The sequence below is a fragment of the Gopherus evgoodei genome, chromosome 4 (assembly GCF_007399415.2).
Source record: "Gopherus evgoodei ecotype Sinaloan lineage chromosome 4, rGopEvg1_v1.p, whole genome shotgun sequence".
NCBI classification, from domain to species: domain Eukaryota; kingdom Metazoa; phylum Chordata; order Testudines; family Testudinidae; genus Gopherus; species Gopherus evgoodei.
The window spans coordinates 29,770,071-29,788,179 of NC_044325.1; the positions used below are offsets into that span (position 1 = coordinate 29,770,071).

Here is an 18,109-nt window from a genome sequence, read left to right on the forward strand (position 1 = left end):
CATGATTAATCGCACTGTTAATAATAGAATACTATGTATTTAAATATTTTTGGATGTTTTCCACATTTTCAAATACATTGATTTTAATTACCACAAGAATACAAAGTGTGCAGTGATCACTTTATATTTTTTTTTTATTAGAAATATTTGCATGGTAAAAAACAAAAGAAATCGTATTTTTCAAATCACAAGTTCTCATACAAGTTCTATAGTGCATTCTCTTATCATGAAAGTTAAACTTACAAATGTAGAATTATGTACAAAAAATAACTGCACTCAAAAACAAAACAATGTAAAACTTTAGAGCCTACAAGTCCACTCAGTCCTACTTCTTGTTCAGCTAATAGCTAAGAGAAACAAGATTGTTTACATTTGCAGGAGATAATGCTGCCCACTTCTTGTTTACAATCTCACCTGAAAGTGAGAACAGGCATTTACTTGACACTGTTGTAACTGGCATTGCGAGATATTTACGTGCCAGATGCACTAAAGATTCACATGTCCCTTCATGCTACAACCACCCTTCCAGAGGATGTGTCCATGCCAATCATGGGTTCTGCTCGATAACGATCCAAAGCAGTGCAGCCTGACGCATGTTCACTTTCATCATCTGAGTCAGACGCCACCAGCAGAAGGCTGATTTTCCTTTTTGGTGGTTCAGTTCTATAGTTTCTACATCAGAGTGTTGCTCCTTTAAGACTTCTGAAAGCGTGCTCCACATCTCATCTCTCTCACATTTTGGAAGGCACTTCAGATTCTTAAACCTTGAGTCAAGTGCTGTAACTATCTTTAAAAATCTCACATTGGAACCTTCATTGTGTTTTGTCAGATCTGCAGTGAAAGTGTTCTTAAAACAAACAACATGTACTGGGTTATCATCCAAGACTGCTATAATATGAAATATATGGCAGAATGCAATTAAAACAGAGCAGGAGACATACAATTCTCCCCCAAAGAGTTCAGTCACAAATTTAATTAACGCTTAAAAAAAGAGCATTATCAGCATGGAAGCAGGTCCTCTGGAATGGTGGCTGAATCATGAAGGGGCATACAAATGTTTAGCATATCTGGCATGTAAATACCTTATAATGCCAGCTACAAAAGTGCCCTGCAAATGCCTGTTCTTATTTACAATGTCACCTGAAAGTGAGAAGTGGGCATCATTAGCTCCTGCAAATATAAACAATCTTGTTTGTCTTAACAATTGGCTGAACAAGAAGTAGGACTGAGTGGACTTACAGGCTCTAAGGTTTTATATTGTTTTGTTTGTGAATGCAGTTATGTAACAAAAAAACCCTACATTTGTAAGTTGCACTTTCACAATGAAGAAATTGTGTTATGGTACTTGTAGGAGGCGAACTGAAAATGCTTTTTCTTTATCATTTTTACAGTGCAAAGATTTGTAATAAAAATAATATAAAGTGAGCACTGTACACTTTCTGTTCTGTGCTGCAATTGAAATCCATATACAGGAAAGTGTAGGAAAACATCCAAAGAGATTTAATTAATTTCAATTGGTATTCTATTGGTTAACAGTGCGATTAATCACAATTAATGTATTAAATTGCTATTAATTTTGAGTTAATCACATGCGTTAACTGTGATTCATTGACAGCCCTAGTTTTTAATAAAAAATGACAGAGCAGATTAAATATTACACTACTTCATTTTTTATTAATTTACAACAATATTTTACTAATTTATAATGTGTAGCTGACTGATTCAGAGACTACTCCTGGTGCAATAAGAATCTCTGCATGTGCTGTAGTGGTGTTAGTAACCTATCAGAAACTTGACCTTCAGGTCTCCCTCACTGTCACTGGGCTAATCAAAGATGATTAGGGAAGTTAAGGGGGTTCTAGTTCATGCTTACCCGCCAGCCAAATCTACTATTGTTCTATTTATAATATGTTCCATTAATAAGGCAATGGGCAAAATCATCCCTGAATAGTGCTACAAAAATCCATGGAGTAACACTAGGAATTAGGCCTAGATTCAGGGAGGTTTTTAAGCACATGCTTTACTTTAATCATATGATCAATCCGATTAACTTCAATACCTTGCCGAATCAAGCCTTTCATTTGGCCTGTATTTTGATGGCAATTTCATAGAGCACTAAAGATTCTGAGATCCATCAATGCCTGCCCACCCTCCACCCCCACTTAAACTTCTTCTGTCCCTCCTCCAGTGCCAGTAAACAACCACAACTGCTTTAATCCTCCAGCCATGGGAGGGCGAAAACAATGTGAATCATAGAATCATAGGACTGGAAGGGACCTCGAGAGGTCATCTAGTCCATTCCCCTGCACTCATGGCAGGACTACATAATAGCTAGAGCATTCCTGATAGATGTTGTCTAACCTGTTCTTAAAACCACTAACGATGGAGATTCCAAAACCTCCCTAGGCAAATTTGTTCCAATGCTTAACTACCCTGAAAATTAGAAAGATTTTCCTAATGTCCAACCTAAAGCACCCTTGCCACAGTTTAGGCCCATTGCTTCTTGTCCTATCCTCGAAGGTTAATGAGAACAATTTCTCTTTCTTGCTTGTAACATTTTCTGTACTTGAAAACTGTTATGTCTCCTCTCAGTCTTCTCTCCTCCAGACAAAATTTTTTTCAATTTTCTCTCATAGGTCATGCTTTCAAGACCTTTTTGTTGCTTTTCTCTGGACTGTCTTAAATTTGTCCACATCTTTCCTGAAATGTGGTGTCCAGTAATGGACAATACTCCAGTTGAGGCCTTATCAGCTCAGAGTAGAGTGAAAGAATTACATCTTGTGTCTTGCTTACAACTTTCCTGCTAATACATCCCAGAATGTTTGCCTTTTTTTTTTTTTTTTTTGGAGGAGGGGAGGAGGAGAGAAGAACAGTTACACTGTTGACTCATATTTAGCTGGTGATCCACCATGACCCCAGCTCTCCTTCCTAGGCAGTCATTTCCCATTTTGTATGTGTGCAACTGATCGTTTCTTCTTAAATGGAGTACTTCGCATATGTCCTTATTGAATTTCATCCTCTTTACTTCCGATCATTTCTCCATTTTGTCCAAATCATTTTGAATTTTAATCCTATCCTCCAAAGCACTTGCAATCCCTCCCTAGTACCATCTGGCCAAGAGGATGAGCTCATGCACTGAGAAGGTCATTTCTGGTCTGTGCTCTAGCTGCAGTGTACTACTTTTCATAACGTACATGAACTCCACTGGCTTGGGAATCTGGAACGCTGAAATGCTTACTAAATCTATGCCTGCTATGCTGCACCATGCAGCACTTCCCCGAAACATCAGACTGGGTAGTATTAGGAGGTATAATACATGGCTGTCATATGCATCTAAATACAGTTGCCAGAGTCTAGCCTTGTTGATCCTGCATTGAAATGTCGTATACCCTAGTTCCAGGTGAGGAGGAACAAATATTTGTAACCAGAGGAAGAAAGCCGAATGAGGAAAGACTCATTACTTTGACTATTCTTCCATAAAGCAGATACAAATAAATCCCTGAAACTGGAAGAGAATAAATCCAAGAGATAAAGGGAGTCCTAATGCAAAGAATATCTATAAAATAAAAGGAGAAGAACATTAAATACAGTGCATCCAGATGGGTACATTTGACCCCCCAAACTGGGAGCAGGGTAACATCATAGCAGATGAGATTTAACTGAAGACGTTTTTTGAGTGTAGCTGAATAAAAGGAGAGGAAAAGTAAAAAAAAGTTATTAAAAATTTACTCCAGTAAAATGTTCCCTTTTCAAGATGGCATGTGAAGATAGAAATTAAGAGCATGTTTATGTCCAATGCTATAGACAGAAGCATCAGTTGCGAGATTTAATAAGAGTTATGTTGCTTTAGGCTGAATCTGTTTTATTTTTTCTAGGCTACTGAGCCAAACACAATGTGTGGAGCTGCACATCAGTGCAGCATTCATGTGCTAACATTCTCTCTGGTTAATGATTTCATGTGTAGGGGATCGATCAGTGGGAAGTCTGTAAACAGCCTGATTAACTGCTAGTTGCATTCTGTTTGGTTTTTTTAACATTTCAGGAACTGCAGGGAGGCTGATCCAACCTTTAAAAAGAAAGATACATCCTTCAAAAATGAATGCCTGAGTATTTTTTCAGCGTTAGGAGATGATGGCTCTAATGTGCAATGCAACCAAAGGACAATGAACATTATCAGACAGCTCAATTCTTTTAAGGACTTTATCACTGTATCAGAAATCCTTAGGATTTGGGGGCAGGGAGGAGAGAGAGAGAGAGAGAGAGCAGTGTAAATCTTACACTAATAAACTGCCATAATACTCTTGTTTTTGACACTCAGTTTGCAGTGAAGAGGATATAAGGAGTTTTAGCATTTTGGGGCGAGGGGAAGGTATTGTGCTCTTAAGTTATTAAGGGCCTTATCCAATGCCCACTGAGGTCAACTGGAGTCACCTGGGCCAGAGAGGAGACGATTTCACAAATAAAGTTGTGACAAACATAAACCAATGGATGGGAAAGGAACTCTGTAATGGACCTTTCAAAGAGGCAGAAAAACCACCAAACCTAACTTGCACCTTATCACCCCTGTGTCAGACACCTGTCCATATTGCATCACATTCTTCAGGCACTCTACATCCTTAACATACTCTCCCAGCTACTGTGTCTTGGTTCTGTGTGTTTTTAAGTATTTTAGTTCAGAAACCATAGGAACAGCTTATTATTCACTGCCAGAGGAAAATGCACTGTGCAATGATTTATCAATCATTCATATTTACAATTTCCTTAAAAATCTGTGGGATGCACTCGTGGGAAACATAAGGAGTCTCATATTGAAACATTAATGCAGTTCATTTATTCTGGTTTAACTGCCCTCTATTTCAGAAACTGATCCTAATGCTTTACAGTCCATATTTTATAGGAGAAGTGAAGGCAAAACTACATGCTCCTAATGAAAAACAACCCTCTAGATATGCCTATATCTCCTGCACTAGGACTCTATAATGAAGTACAAATACTAACAAGTCTAAAAATAGTTGCACATTAGATCAGTTTGTATGTCTGATGTTTTCTAGCCTGGTAACTATTGGGTAGTAGGCTACAATTAGGCAGCCATATCACTTGGGATATGATCTTATCAACTCTCCTTCCTCTGTAGCACGAGGCACGGGTCACTTGCAGGTTTAAACTAGTGTAAATGGTGGATTCTCTGCAACTTGAAGTCTTTAAATCATGATTTGAGGACTTCAGTAGCTCAGCCAGATGTTATGGGTTTATTACAGGATGGGTGGGTGAGTTTCTGTGGCCTGCAATGTACAGGAAGTCAGACTAGATGATCATGATAGTCCCTTCAGACCTTAAAGTCTATAAGTTTGAGTCTCTGAAAACTCTCAAGTTAAGAGAGTGTTGGTTAGTAGCTGGATAGGAGACCTCTACGGAAAACCCAGGTGGCTCTGAAATTGATGCTAGTAATTCAGTATTTCTTCTCAGTCAATACTGAAACAGTGCCCTGGAGCAATTCTAGAAGCACCAGGAAACTCAAGACCAGGCTCTTAATCAAGTGTGGTTGCTGAATACCCCAGGGACTTTTTTTCAGAAGGACATTGTAGGCCACAGCACAAAGGGTACCATAGATCATTCTCTTCTGGGTGTCCCTTTTCATTGAACCAATAAAAAAGGGCCATTGTGCTTGGGATCATAAAGACTTAAGTGCAATGCTAAAAGGGAGGAGAAGAGGGAAAGAAACGTTAGGGAGAAGATATGGCCAGATTCTGATCTCAGTTATGCTATTGTACAAGTAGATTAATTCCATGGACTTCAGTGTAATTATACCAGGGTACTAAGATTAGGATCTTGCCCCTGGCAAGGAGTGTATTAGAAATGGATAGACAAATGCATAGAGAAAGAGTGTGATTGTAGCAGGAACCTGGTCCCCTGAAGTCTTAGTGCCTCTGCTGTGCAGTTGACAAGGAGAGAAAACTTGGGAGCAAACCATTCCAGTCCGACAGATTCACAGAAACCTGAACTGCAGGGTGGGAGAAGGGAGGGTGCCTGTTGGCAAAAAAAAGTTAGCGTAGTGAGAGCTCAGAAAGTATTTCAAAAAGAGAGAGTGACAGTGAGCCTGCCTGCCAGGCTGGTTTTTTCAAGATCTCTAGTTCTATTTATAACACCACATGCCATGTTACATTACATCACACAACAGGAGAGTACACCATATATGCAACAAAATGCATTACGAACACTACGGATTATCTCCCGAACAAATGCCCCACAACCCCCAGTGTTCTGCAGCAGCTTAGAGAGATATTATCTGGTAAGTATTAGGAAATCCTCTGGCAAAGATTTGTAACCTGTGCAGCTTGTCTGATTGTGAAATGATTGTCTTTTCATTCCCCCACCTCGACGTTTGAAAACTCACTGCATATGCATCAAAGAGCTCCAGCCATCTGACCCTTACTTTTCTCACTCAAGGAGCAAGATGGCAATTATATTTACATTTTTCTATATTTAACCCCAAAGAAGAACTTTTGCCTGAAGAACTAAAGAAATTCTGATCATCACGTTCCATCCCATTAAAGCAAGTTGTCATAGGAAACTCACCAGCCAGTCTAGGATTCCCCAGTTTTCTCCAATAGCCTTAAGGGCCTATGCGGTGGCACACTCAGATACTTCAGCTCCGAAGAAGTCAATAGGAGTTGAGGGCACTGAGTACATTGCCAGAGGTGCTCAGCTCCTCACAGGATCAGGCCTTTAATTTTGCAAAGAAGGTCCCATCTCATGCAAGATGGTCTAGATAATACTTAGTCCTGCCTTGAGTGCAAGGGACTGGACTAGATGACCTCTCAAGGTCCCTTCCAATTCTATGATTCTAAGATAAGGGTCTCATCTAATGCAGAACACAGGGAAATCCTGATTGTCTGATCAGAAGGATAGTTTACCTCCTGGTGGAATCTTCCCACTAAGTAGAGGCAAAATAGAGAAGAATGGCCCAGTGGTTTGGGTGCTTGTTTAGGACACAAGACTTAGGTTCAATTCCCTGTTACTGGCTGCCTATATGACCTTGTGCAAGTCCCTTAATCTCTCAGTACCCCACCCATAAAATGGAGAAGGAAAGTACTTCCCTGCCACCCAGAGATGTGGCGAGGATAAATGTGTTAAAGACTGTAAGATGCTCCAACACACAGGTCAGTTACTTAAACATTTTTGCTGCTTAGAAACATTGTTACCTTTTCTTCCTGCTTCTGGGTGGAAGCAAATATGCTGAAATACCAAGCTTAAGATATTTTTGTAGCACTTTCTGCCCAGCCAGAAACAAGAAATACCAGAAATGTTGACAATTTTCTGTCAAGATGTACCCATATAGTCCAAATTGGTATCTGACCTTTTGGGAGCGTTTCTGAATCAAATTGGACCTCTGAGGGTTGACAAATACTAATTCCAATCACAACACAGGTATTTATATAAAGTATGCATTTATATTCTACAAACCCTCTAGACCAGAGGTTCCCAAACTGTGGTCCGTGAACCACCAGTGGTCCGCAAGCTCCATTCAGGTGGTCTGTGGATAGTTCCCTCTAAGATGTGTGCCTTGGTGGCCGTACATGAGGGAATGAAGGGCCACCCACCTAATTAGTGGAGCCGCGCAGGCATGGCTCCATTAATTAGATACCTGGACCCTGGAGAAGATGCACATGTAAGGTGAGGTGGTGGCCTTGGAGGAAATAGGGGGTAGGTGGGAGGGAGAAGTGGGGTGAGAAGAAGAAGTGGAGGAAATTTGGGACGAGCAGGGCTGCGGCAGCCAGAGAAAGAGGCAACTTTCCCCAGCTCCAGGGCTGCAGCTGTCTGGGAGATATGGCCCTCCTTCCCAGCACTAGCTTGGGGGCTGCCGTGGCAGGGGAGAGAGGGCACATCCATCACATTAGAAAGGTAAGATTACTGATATTAAAATACGAGTTGTGTGCTTTTATTTGTAGAACAAAAAAGTTTTACAAATACTTTTTTTAATATAGCACTTTTATCCAAAGCACTTTACAATAGTTAGCTAACATTTGGGAAGATCATTAAGTGGTCTGCTGAGACTCTCAGCAATTTTCAAGTGGTCCACAAAAAAAAAGTTTGAGATGCACTGCTCTAAACATTTTGTCTATACACCATTCCAACAGCTTAGATCAGCTGGACACTGCTGCTCAAAGCCCCTTTAGTTGCATGCTTGAAACTCAATGCGGGTCATTCTCAGTGGAGCGCTCAGACTCTGGATTTTGCTTTCCCTGTTGGTATGAAAGAGTACAAGCCTGTGGGTTCTTCAGTGGGTTTTGCTATACTTTTGATGATTCTGAGCAGCAAAGAATGTATGAAGGACATATCCCATAAATCTAAGAATAGATGCGTAAACACTTTGGTTGAAATACACAAGATAGATTAAATACCATGCTGCTGTAAGTAACAGCAACTCTTAAAAACAAAACTATTACAGTGGCTTACTTACAATAAATCCATACTTGCTGTCAGGATCTTTGCCATCACCTGTTATAGTAATGGTAATCTACCTAGTATACATTCCCCTCAATGATTGCTGATCCACTGGGGTTCCAGATGCTCCAGAGCCATGGAGCTCTCCCTCAAAGAATGCTTTATGGCTTAAAAAAATGGACTTTCATTCCACAGAAAATTACAATTTTTCCAGCAAAAATTTGAATACTGAAAACCAAACTGACTCAGAAGTGCTGCCTCAGTGTCTTCAGGAAGTTGTATTTCAGGTATGCTCCCATTCTCCTATATAGGCCAGGCTCCCTGGCCAGGTCACGTCTCCCATGTTGTGTTGGAGTAATGTGCTCCATGATCCAGGGCTGAAGTATAAACTGACCAAGATTGTTCTGTTCAGATGGGTACACAGGATCTTCATTGAGGGGAGGCAGGGAAAAGGTGAAGTGGGACTGGACCAAAGGCTATATTTACCTCTTCTGTGCATTCCTTTTTTGGATCCCATCCTTGAGTTGGGATGGGGCACTTTAGGGACAGCCACAGGCAAGGGAGCCATCCTAGCACAGCTCTTGCGAGAACAGTGGAGGCACCTGCAGCACCACAGCCAATGCGAAAGCACAGGACCTCCACCCAGACAACTCAAAGAATCCAAACAGATCCTAGGAGATTCTTGAAAGTTTGAGGGGGCAGAAGAGCAGCCTGTTCATAAAGGTGTCATCTGGTGGAGCAATTCAGGAGGGATTCTGCAAGGCGGATTCTTTCAGAGATTTCTTCCTTAGTCTAAAGCAGGGGTAGTCAATTTTTTCATGATCCAAATTTCTTGGTCAAGGTCCAGACTCCAGGGGAAAAAAATAAAAAATGATAAGTAAATCAAACAATTGTGGGGTCCTTCGAAAACATCTGATGGTCCAGATTTGGCTCATGGGCTACCTATTGACTACCTCTGGTGCTGAGTGTTACAATGGGAGGGCGCAATCTGGCCTCAAACTTCCCCAAGCCACTTCCCAAATGGATCATGCTGAATGGATACAGAGTGTGTGAACATTAACAATTCTAGCTAGACTACAACACAGAATTACCTCTAAAGCATTTTTGCTCTTGCTACAGCTTCTCTCTTACCATTACGCATAAGGAGCATAACATCACTTGCGTTCCACAGATGGTGCAATTCCATACAGAGCCTGTTGCTTTCCACACTGTGTAGTTATTTACACCTGTGCAAGGTGGATGTGAAATGTTAGCATTCTAATTTGACAGAGCATCACATCTACTTTGCACTCACTTTTTGCAACTGTAAGGTACTATACAAGGTGTGAAGTGGTGGCAAATCAGGCCTATAAATCTTACAAATTCCATTTATCTGAACATATCATCATTTTTCCAAGACAAAATTGCCTATTGTTATGCAGTTCTTTTTGGAAGCTGTGGCACTTCAGCAGTAAAATTTGCTTAGGGCCTGACTCTCCAACTGAATCATTCCTTATGTGTATAGCATCTGCTTACAGAATATACCTACAGAACAGGCAAATAAATGAAAAAAAGTTACATGGCATCAAAAGTACTATCGGGGGGGACAAGAGAAACTGGAGAAGACAGCAGGGGGTTTTTAACCAGGATTATGGCAGGATACCTGGCACCCAAAAGACTGGATACACAAAGGGGCTTAGACATTCCAACACTCAGTGTGTGATGCTTAACTCCTAGGCACCCGGCTGCCTAGTGAAAATCTCTGCTCTGAATTAGGCAGCCATGGTCCTCACGCAAAAGGAGAGTTAGGTGCCTAAGAAAGGGATTCGCTGACATCATAAAACTGAGCAGCCATGAGTGAAATAAAGTGGAAAGTGGCAGGACTTAGGACCTAGATTCACAAAGGCTCTTAGGTACTTAACTTCCATTGAACTGGGTACCAGTTGCCTGATCGAGTGCCTCTCACGACTCAGGATTCTTAGCTGTGAACCCTCTCTTGGAATAAGATTCCTAATGCCAGGTCAGCTTTTGCTCATGAATAGAATAGACAGACACCCACAGACAGAAGACAGAGACTGAATACCCTCCTTGCCCCACTATAGCCAACAGCCTGGAGGACAGGGCATTCACCTCAGAAGCGGGACATCTGCTTTCAGTCAGTCAGAGCAGGGATCCAAAAGGCACATAGATACCTTTGTCAATATGGTCCCAAGTCTCCTAGGCAGAGGGATGGCGAGTCAGTGAACAGCAGGTTGGTCATGACATAACATCTGCAAAATTTGCTATTTATGCTGTGACCGGCTCATGAAAAATGGGTGATTTCCTTCACAGCATTTCTGAAACAAGGAGTCCTGCTCCAAAGGGGAGTGGGGATGGGGGGGGGTGTCAAAAGACTATTGTAAGGGGTGGGTGGTCATGAGCATTGGCAGAACAAGGCTTGCACTTTTTGGAGACAGTATGTAAGATCTTCAAAGCTGATGGCGCACACTTGAAAAAAAAAACATGGATAAAGCTAGAGAGTCCTCATCTGGGGCCATTTTCTTCCTATTTGTTCTTCCCACAGTCCCCTATGAAGCTAGATCAATGCATTCATTCAGGAAAGTCTTATAACCCAATGTACTATAACTTCCCATTACCGATTAGGTCACAGTGTTTATAATGATATTGCACAGCATTTTCACTACTGTCACAGTTCTAATGTATTCAAAATCCCATGCCCATCACCATAGTATGTGAGCATCTGGGATAGTGCAATATGAAAGGGCTGAGTATTAGCGTTTTGTAATTATAAGAATCTCCATCTCCTAAATTTAGTAAAATAGCCAGCGAGTCAAGGAAAAAGCCTATCATGGCCTGCTTTCACAGGTAGTGACTGGTACGTGATATCAGCAACATAGGTGCCAATAGGAATAAGTCTTTATCATCCCTGTTACTTGGAATTTCCCCTTCAAACTTTTTCCTGCAAAAGGTCAGCTATGATACTTCTTCACAGATGAGTGCACAAGCTGCAATGACCTTAAAGCCAATTGACATTCTAAATATGAGCTGGATTGCTTACTTCTCCTTGAAAATACATTGCCTACAGCTGCAGGTATCGTTTATCTATTAAAAAGGTCAATATAAATGACCAGATTCACCATTGAAATTATCTGGAAGTTTATCGGGAGGAAAGATGAGCCTAGGGAAGGCTATTTGACTTGACCACATTTTATGCATTTTGGAAGAAGGATGTTCCTGAAAATAAAAGAATTTAATGGCATGACTTAATTTCCAGAGCTTGCTAGCATGATACATGAGTAGGAAAATGACAATCAGGAATGTGTTGGATATGAGATGGAGTTATATAAAGCACTGTCCAAACCCAAGGGGGAGTGTGCAATCAGTGTCTGAGACAGACAAGCACTTTCTATCATACTGCCCCCACAGACCATCATGAATCAGGACCAAAAAAAAAAAAAATAGGGCTGTCAAGTGATTTAAAAAAATTAAAGATTAAATACAATACCATTTATTTAAATATTTTTGGATGTTTTCTACATTTTCAATTTTATTGATTTCACTTACAACATAGACTACAAAGTGTACAGTGCTCAGTTTATATTTCTTCTGATTACAAATATTTGCACTGTAAAAAACAAAAGAAATAGTATTTTCCAGTTGACCTAATACAAATACTGTATGAAATCTCTTTATCATGAAAGTAGAACTTACAATTGTAGAATTATGTACAAAAAATAACTGCACTCAAAAACAGTGTAAAAAACTTTAGTGCCTAAATCCACTCAGTTCTAATTTTTGTTCAGCCAATCACTCAGACAAAACAAGTTTTTTTTTTTACATTTGCAGGAGATAATACTGCTCACCTCTGATCTATAATGTCACTTGAAAGTGAGAACAGGTGTTTGCATGGCATTATCGTAGCGAGCATTGCAATATATTTACGTGCCAGATGCGCTAAAGATTCATATGTCCCTTCATGTTTCAACCACCGTTCCAGAGAACATGCATCCAGGCTAATGACAGATTCTGCTCAATAATGATCCAAAGCAGTGCAGACTGACGCATGTTCACTTTCATCATCTGAGTCAGATGTCACCAACCGAAGGTTGATTTCCTTTTTTGGTGCTTTGGGGTCTGTAGTTTCTGCATCAGAGTGTTGCTCTTTTAAGACTTTTTGAAAGTATGCTCCATATCTCATCCCTCTCAGATTTTGGAAGGCACTTCAGATTCTTAAACCTTGGGTTGAGTGCTGCAGCTATCTTTAGAAATCTCACATTGGTACCTTATTTGAGTTTTGTCAAATCTGCAGTGAAAGTGTTCTTAAATCAAACATATGCTGGGTCGTCATCCTAGACTATCATAATACAAATATATATGGCAGAATGTGGGCAAAACAATGGAGCAGGAGACATACAATTCTCCTCCAAGGAGTTCAGTCACAAATCTTTTTAAAGCATCGTCAGCATGGAAGCATGTCCTCTGGAATGGTGGCCAAAGCACGAAGAAGCAGATGAATGTTCAGCATATCTGGCACATAAATACCTTGTAATGATGGCTACAAAAGTGCCATGCGAACGCCTTTTCTCACTTTCTGGTGACATTGTAAATAAGAAGCAGGCAGCATTATCTTCCATAAATGTGAACAAACTTGTCTCTTAGCTATTAGCTGAACAAGAAATAGGACTGAGTGGACTTGTAGGCTCTAAAGTTTTACATTTTTTGTTACATAACTGCACTCAAAAACAAAACAAAATCTACATTTATAAGTTGCACTTTCATGATAAGAGATTGCACCACAGTACTTGTATGAGTTGAATTGAAAAATACTGTTTCTTTTGTCTGTCATTTTTACAATGCAAATGTTTGTAATCAAAAGTAATATAAAGTGAGCACTGTACACTTTACAACACAGAACATAATTTAAATCAATATATTAGAAAATGTAGAAAAAATCCAAAAATAAATAAAATTTCAACTGATATTCTATTATTTAACAGTACGATTAAAACTGCGAATAATCACAATTAATTTTTTTGAGTTAATTGCATGTTAACAGTGATTGACAGCCCTAACAAAATTTTCATCAAAAAACAATAAAGAAAAACTGTCTGGAATGGACAATAAACACAATGTGCCATCCCGGATGGATTTTATCTACCTCTGACAGATTCTTGGGGGGATACTTATCTAGCTTGACATGTGAATAAAGCTTCACTGAATTGAATAAACTGGTTTGGTGGATGGGGGAATGTGGTGAACATTATATCTGGACTGTAGCAAGGCTTTTGACATAGTCCCACATGACATTCTCATAAGTGGAGAAACACAGGCTCAGAACTATCATTAAGTGGATACATACTGGTTAAACAACACAAACAAAGAATAACTATTGAATGATCAGATTGGAGTGAGGTCTCAAGCGGGGTTCCATGGGGATTTGTTCTGGGTCCAGTGTTATTTAACAGCTTTATTAATGACCTTGATGTAGGAATTGAGAGCATATGGATCAAATTTGCAGATGACACAAGGTTTGCCAACACTTCAGATGATAGAACTAAAATTCAAAGGGATCTTGATAAATTGGAGAACTGGGCTATAGACAACAAAATGAAATTCAACAAAGACAAATGTAAGGTGCTGCACTACGGGAAGAAAAACCAAATGCACAAATACAGAATGGTGGATAACTGTCTTAACAGCAGCACTGTTGAGTAGGATCTGGGAGTTGTGGTTTATCATAACCTCAGCATGAGTCAACAATGCAATGCAGTTGCAAGAAAAAAAAAAGCAAATGCAATTTTAAGTGGCGTTAACAGAGGCATAGCATGCAAGTCACAGGAGGTGATAGTACCACGCTACTCGGAGCTGGTTAGGCCTCACCTGGAGTACTGTGTCCAATTCTGGTCACCAATGTATAAAATGGATGGAGAGAAACTGGAAAAGGATCCAGAGGCAAGTGATAAAGATGATCAAAGGGATGGAAAACATGCCATATGAGCAAAGGCTAAAAGAACTGGGTATGTTTAGTTTGGAAAAGAGGGTGGACATGATAGGGTCTTCAAATACTTGAAAGGCTGCCATAAAAAAAATGGTTCTCTCTTGCCACAGAGCGCAGGACAAAAGGCAATAGATTCAAACTGCAACATAGCAGATTTACATTAAATCTCAGGAAAAAGCTTTCATTGTCCTACTGTTCTTACAGTCAGGAACAGACTGCCTCAGGAGGTCATGGAAGCTCCTTCACTGGAGGTTTTCAAAAGGAGGCTGAATAGTCATTTGTCTTGGATGGTTTAGATGACTCGTTTTCAACCAGTGGTACGCATACCCCTTGGGGTACACAGAGGTCTTCTGACTCATCTAGATATTTGCCTAGTTTTACAACAAGCTACATAAAAAGCACTAGCAAGTCAGTACAAACTACAATTTCATACAGATAATGACTGATATTGCTCTGTATATTAGACACTGAAATGTAAGTACAATATTTATATTCCAATTGATTTATTGTATAGTTATATAGTAAAAATGAGAAAGCAAGCAATTTTTCAGTAATATGCTGAGACATTATATTTTTAGATCTGATTTAGTAAGCAAGTAGTTTTTAAGTGAGGTAAAATGTAAGTGCGGGAGCAGGGTTGGGGACACAGGGGGCTTCCCCTGGTGCCATAGCCACCCCACCCAGTGCTACTGCCCAGGAGCGGGGTCAGGGCACAGGGCTCTCTCTGCCCAGGGTTCTTGGCACCTCAGTTGGCTGGGGCCCCTGGGCATGGGCCCCATAAGCCTAGTGGCTAATCTGCCACTGCTAACACCCGAGCCACTATACGCTCTCCCTCAGTTAAGAGGTTAAAGAATCTTTTCAGCAATTTTGCCACTAATAGCTCTTACTTTTTTTTTCCTATAATGAATATTTTATTGGACCTTTGGTTCTGACACAACAACTTTCCAGGTCTCACAAAAACAAATATTAATAAAAAGACACGACTGTCTAATATTTTTAGGTGCTTTTGCATGACCTAAATGTCGAGTTTGTTTTTATCAATTGTAACATGCAGCACAGATGCATATACACACTGGATCAAGTTTAGAGAATTCTATGAATGAACAGATGACCAGCTGATAAAATCTAAAATTTGTGAATTACTCAACTTCAGTGCATTTGACCTAGATAAAAATCATGCTACAAACAAACAGCCTGTGATGGGTTGTGTCTCTAGACCGACTGCATTCAGAAAGTGAAGGAACTTATGTATTTGGAGAGAAAGCGAGGCTAGAGCAATGCAACTGCTAGAGCCCTTTGCACTTCACAGCTGCCCACCTGCCTCACTTTTAAAACATTTTATTAAAAATTTCTAATGAACAGTGCAGGTCATAGTGAAGAAAAGAGATGATCTTGGAGGATACAAAAAACAAACAAACAGCCTAGTGACTGCATGTGCTGTGGACAACACACAAAATGACTAGATAAATCACACGTATGCATACAGAGAAAGGAGCAGGGATCTAGTCCTACAACTCCCAAAATTCAGACTTATCTCAGGTTCAGGAGAGCTGCAGTAGGAATAAGTCCCATTCAAACTCCTCATCTTTTCCTTCGAGGTCTTAAACTAGCCACCTGGGGTCTTTTCATATTACCAGCCCCGCCCACCACTACATTACTGTAACAATGGCAGACTCACCACATGTATTGTCCACTTTTCCAAGAAGTGTCTCCACATCTTGTCATGATGCTCCTTGTGTACAGAACACCGTCCTGAGCTGGTCCACTACCACCTTCTCCACATTCAACTGTACGCTCTTCAGGAAAGGATCACATTTTCATACATGTTGTATGTGGCGCAACCCAACAGGTCTTCTGCGTGCTACTGAAACTGCAATGAAGGTATACTTAAAAATACTGAGATTAAAGTCAATCGCTCATTTATGATTCTTTGGAGATGTTAAATATTTTATTAAAAGCTTTTGTTCCGTAACTCTAACAATGTGGCTGTGCATTCTGAATCTTTTGCCTTTTTACTGAAGCCTAAGGGCTGGATCAGAAATCACACAGCCAAATCATTCACCTGAGTAGCCAAACAGATGTGCACATATATTTGCATAATCAGGCCTATAATCTGGAAGTCTGATTCCATTGCCACTGATTCTACCGACATCACCATCACCACTGAGGACTAAGGGCCTGATCCAAAACCTTTTAAAGTCAATAGAAGTCTTTCCAATGACTTCAGTGGCCCTATATATAGTCAATCCTATTGTCTTTATTTGGGCAAAACCCCCACTGAAGTCAATGGGAATCTTATTTAAGTAAGCACTACACGATTTGGTTCCAAGTAAGAAATTAGCTACTTTTAAAAGAGAGCTCAGGCTGCAGTCTCAGATAATGCTTCAGTGTAGCAGTCAAGAGAATAAAACACTCAAATCTGACATAAGGCCATTTTTATATTCAGTACAGTTGGAAGTGCACAGTAATTAATGTGCGTGTCTTTCCTTTACTCAGACTAAAATCATAATTGTCATTATGTACAGGATACCTCTGCATCCCATCCCTAGCTGTGCATGCGCGCGCGCGCACACACACACACACACACACACACACACACACACACACACAGAGTTAACAGCTAGGGATGCAGAGGTATCCTGTATTTTAATATGTTTTAAATTAGACTTTACACATTATCTCCCAAATTTGTTGTCAACATACGCAACAGATTAGTAAAATACAGAAACCAAATTTCTAAAATATCCTGGGCTAAACTACACCAGGGGTGAATTTGGTTCATTGCTTCCTTAAACAAACAATAGATATTTAAAGACATTATCTGTAACTGTGAGTGTAGCAGTTTTATCAACAATAATAAATAGTAATATTCAATGCATGTATCATAGTACTATGATGCCAAGGATCTCAAACAGCTTGCAAACTGATCTACCTGATTCATTTATTCAAACACTGAATGTTTATTCATCCCAGTATTATTAAATAGTTAGACCATGATAGCACCTAGAGGTTCCATTGTATGCGGCAAACATTACAAGCACATAAGACAAATTACCTACACAACAGGGGTTACATATCATAAGAAAAACCATGTGACCTAGCTAATGGAGCCATAGTGTGGAACTCTGGAATTGTAAGTTCTAGTCCTGGTTCTGCCATTCACCTTTCAGATGATGTTGCAGCTGTTGCTTTACCTCTGTGACTCAGTTTCCCCATCTATAAAATGGAAATAATGGTATTTGCCTCCTTTGTAATGCACTTGAAGAAGAGTGCTATAAAAGAGCTAGACATTATTAGTGACTTGAGTGATCAGTTTCAACTTTGAACAGCAAAGTTAGATAATTCACAGATAGTGTATGGTTGTGATATGTCAAATATTTTTAACTGCTGAATAAATTTACAAACAACAGAAATGACATTCAAAGACAAACCTCACCCAATTGAGTATTTGTTAAATATTATTAGACCAGCTCCTACTAGTTATTACTAATTTAGGCGGTAGTACTTAACAAGAATAAAATCCTGTCTTCTACACCTATACGTTGTCCTCAGGTCTATCTTTCATGTACTGTACTTGAGGCTACAAAATGAGGTAAATAAAAATACCAGATGGGCAACAAAAGCAGGTGTAGAAATACCAAGTGCTGATACCTCCCCATGCTCTATTCAGACTATTTGCATTAGGAT

General features: G+C 39.9%; 1 long non-coding RNA gene across 1 annotated transcript; it reads right to left on the reverse strand.

Annotated features, from left to right (window-relative positions):
• Positions 1 to 368: 368 nt before the first annotated feature.
• Positions 369 to 16,110, reverse strand: LOC115649806. The gene is made up of 3 exons (XR_003999937.1): positions 16,101 to 16,110; positions 15,103 to 15,108; positions 369 to 586 (listed from the first exon to the last, which is right to left on the reverse strand). It is a non-coding gene; the product is annotated as an uncharacterized LOC115649806 (long non-coding RNA).
• Between the last annotated feature and the right edge of the window lie 1,999 nt (positions 16,111 to 18,109).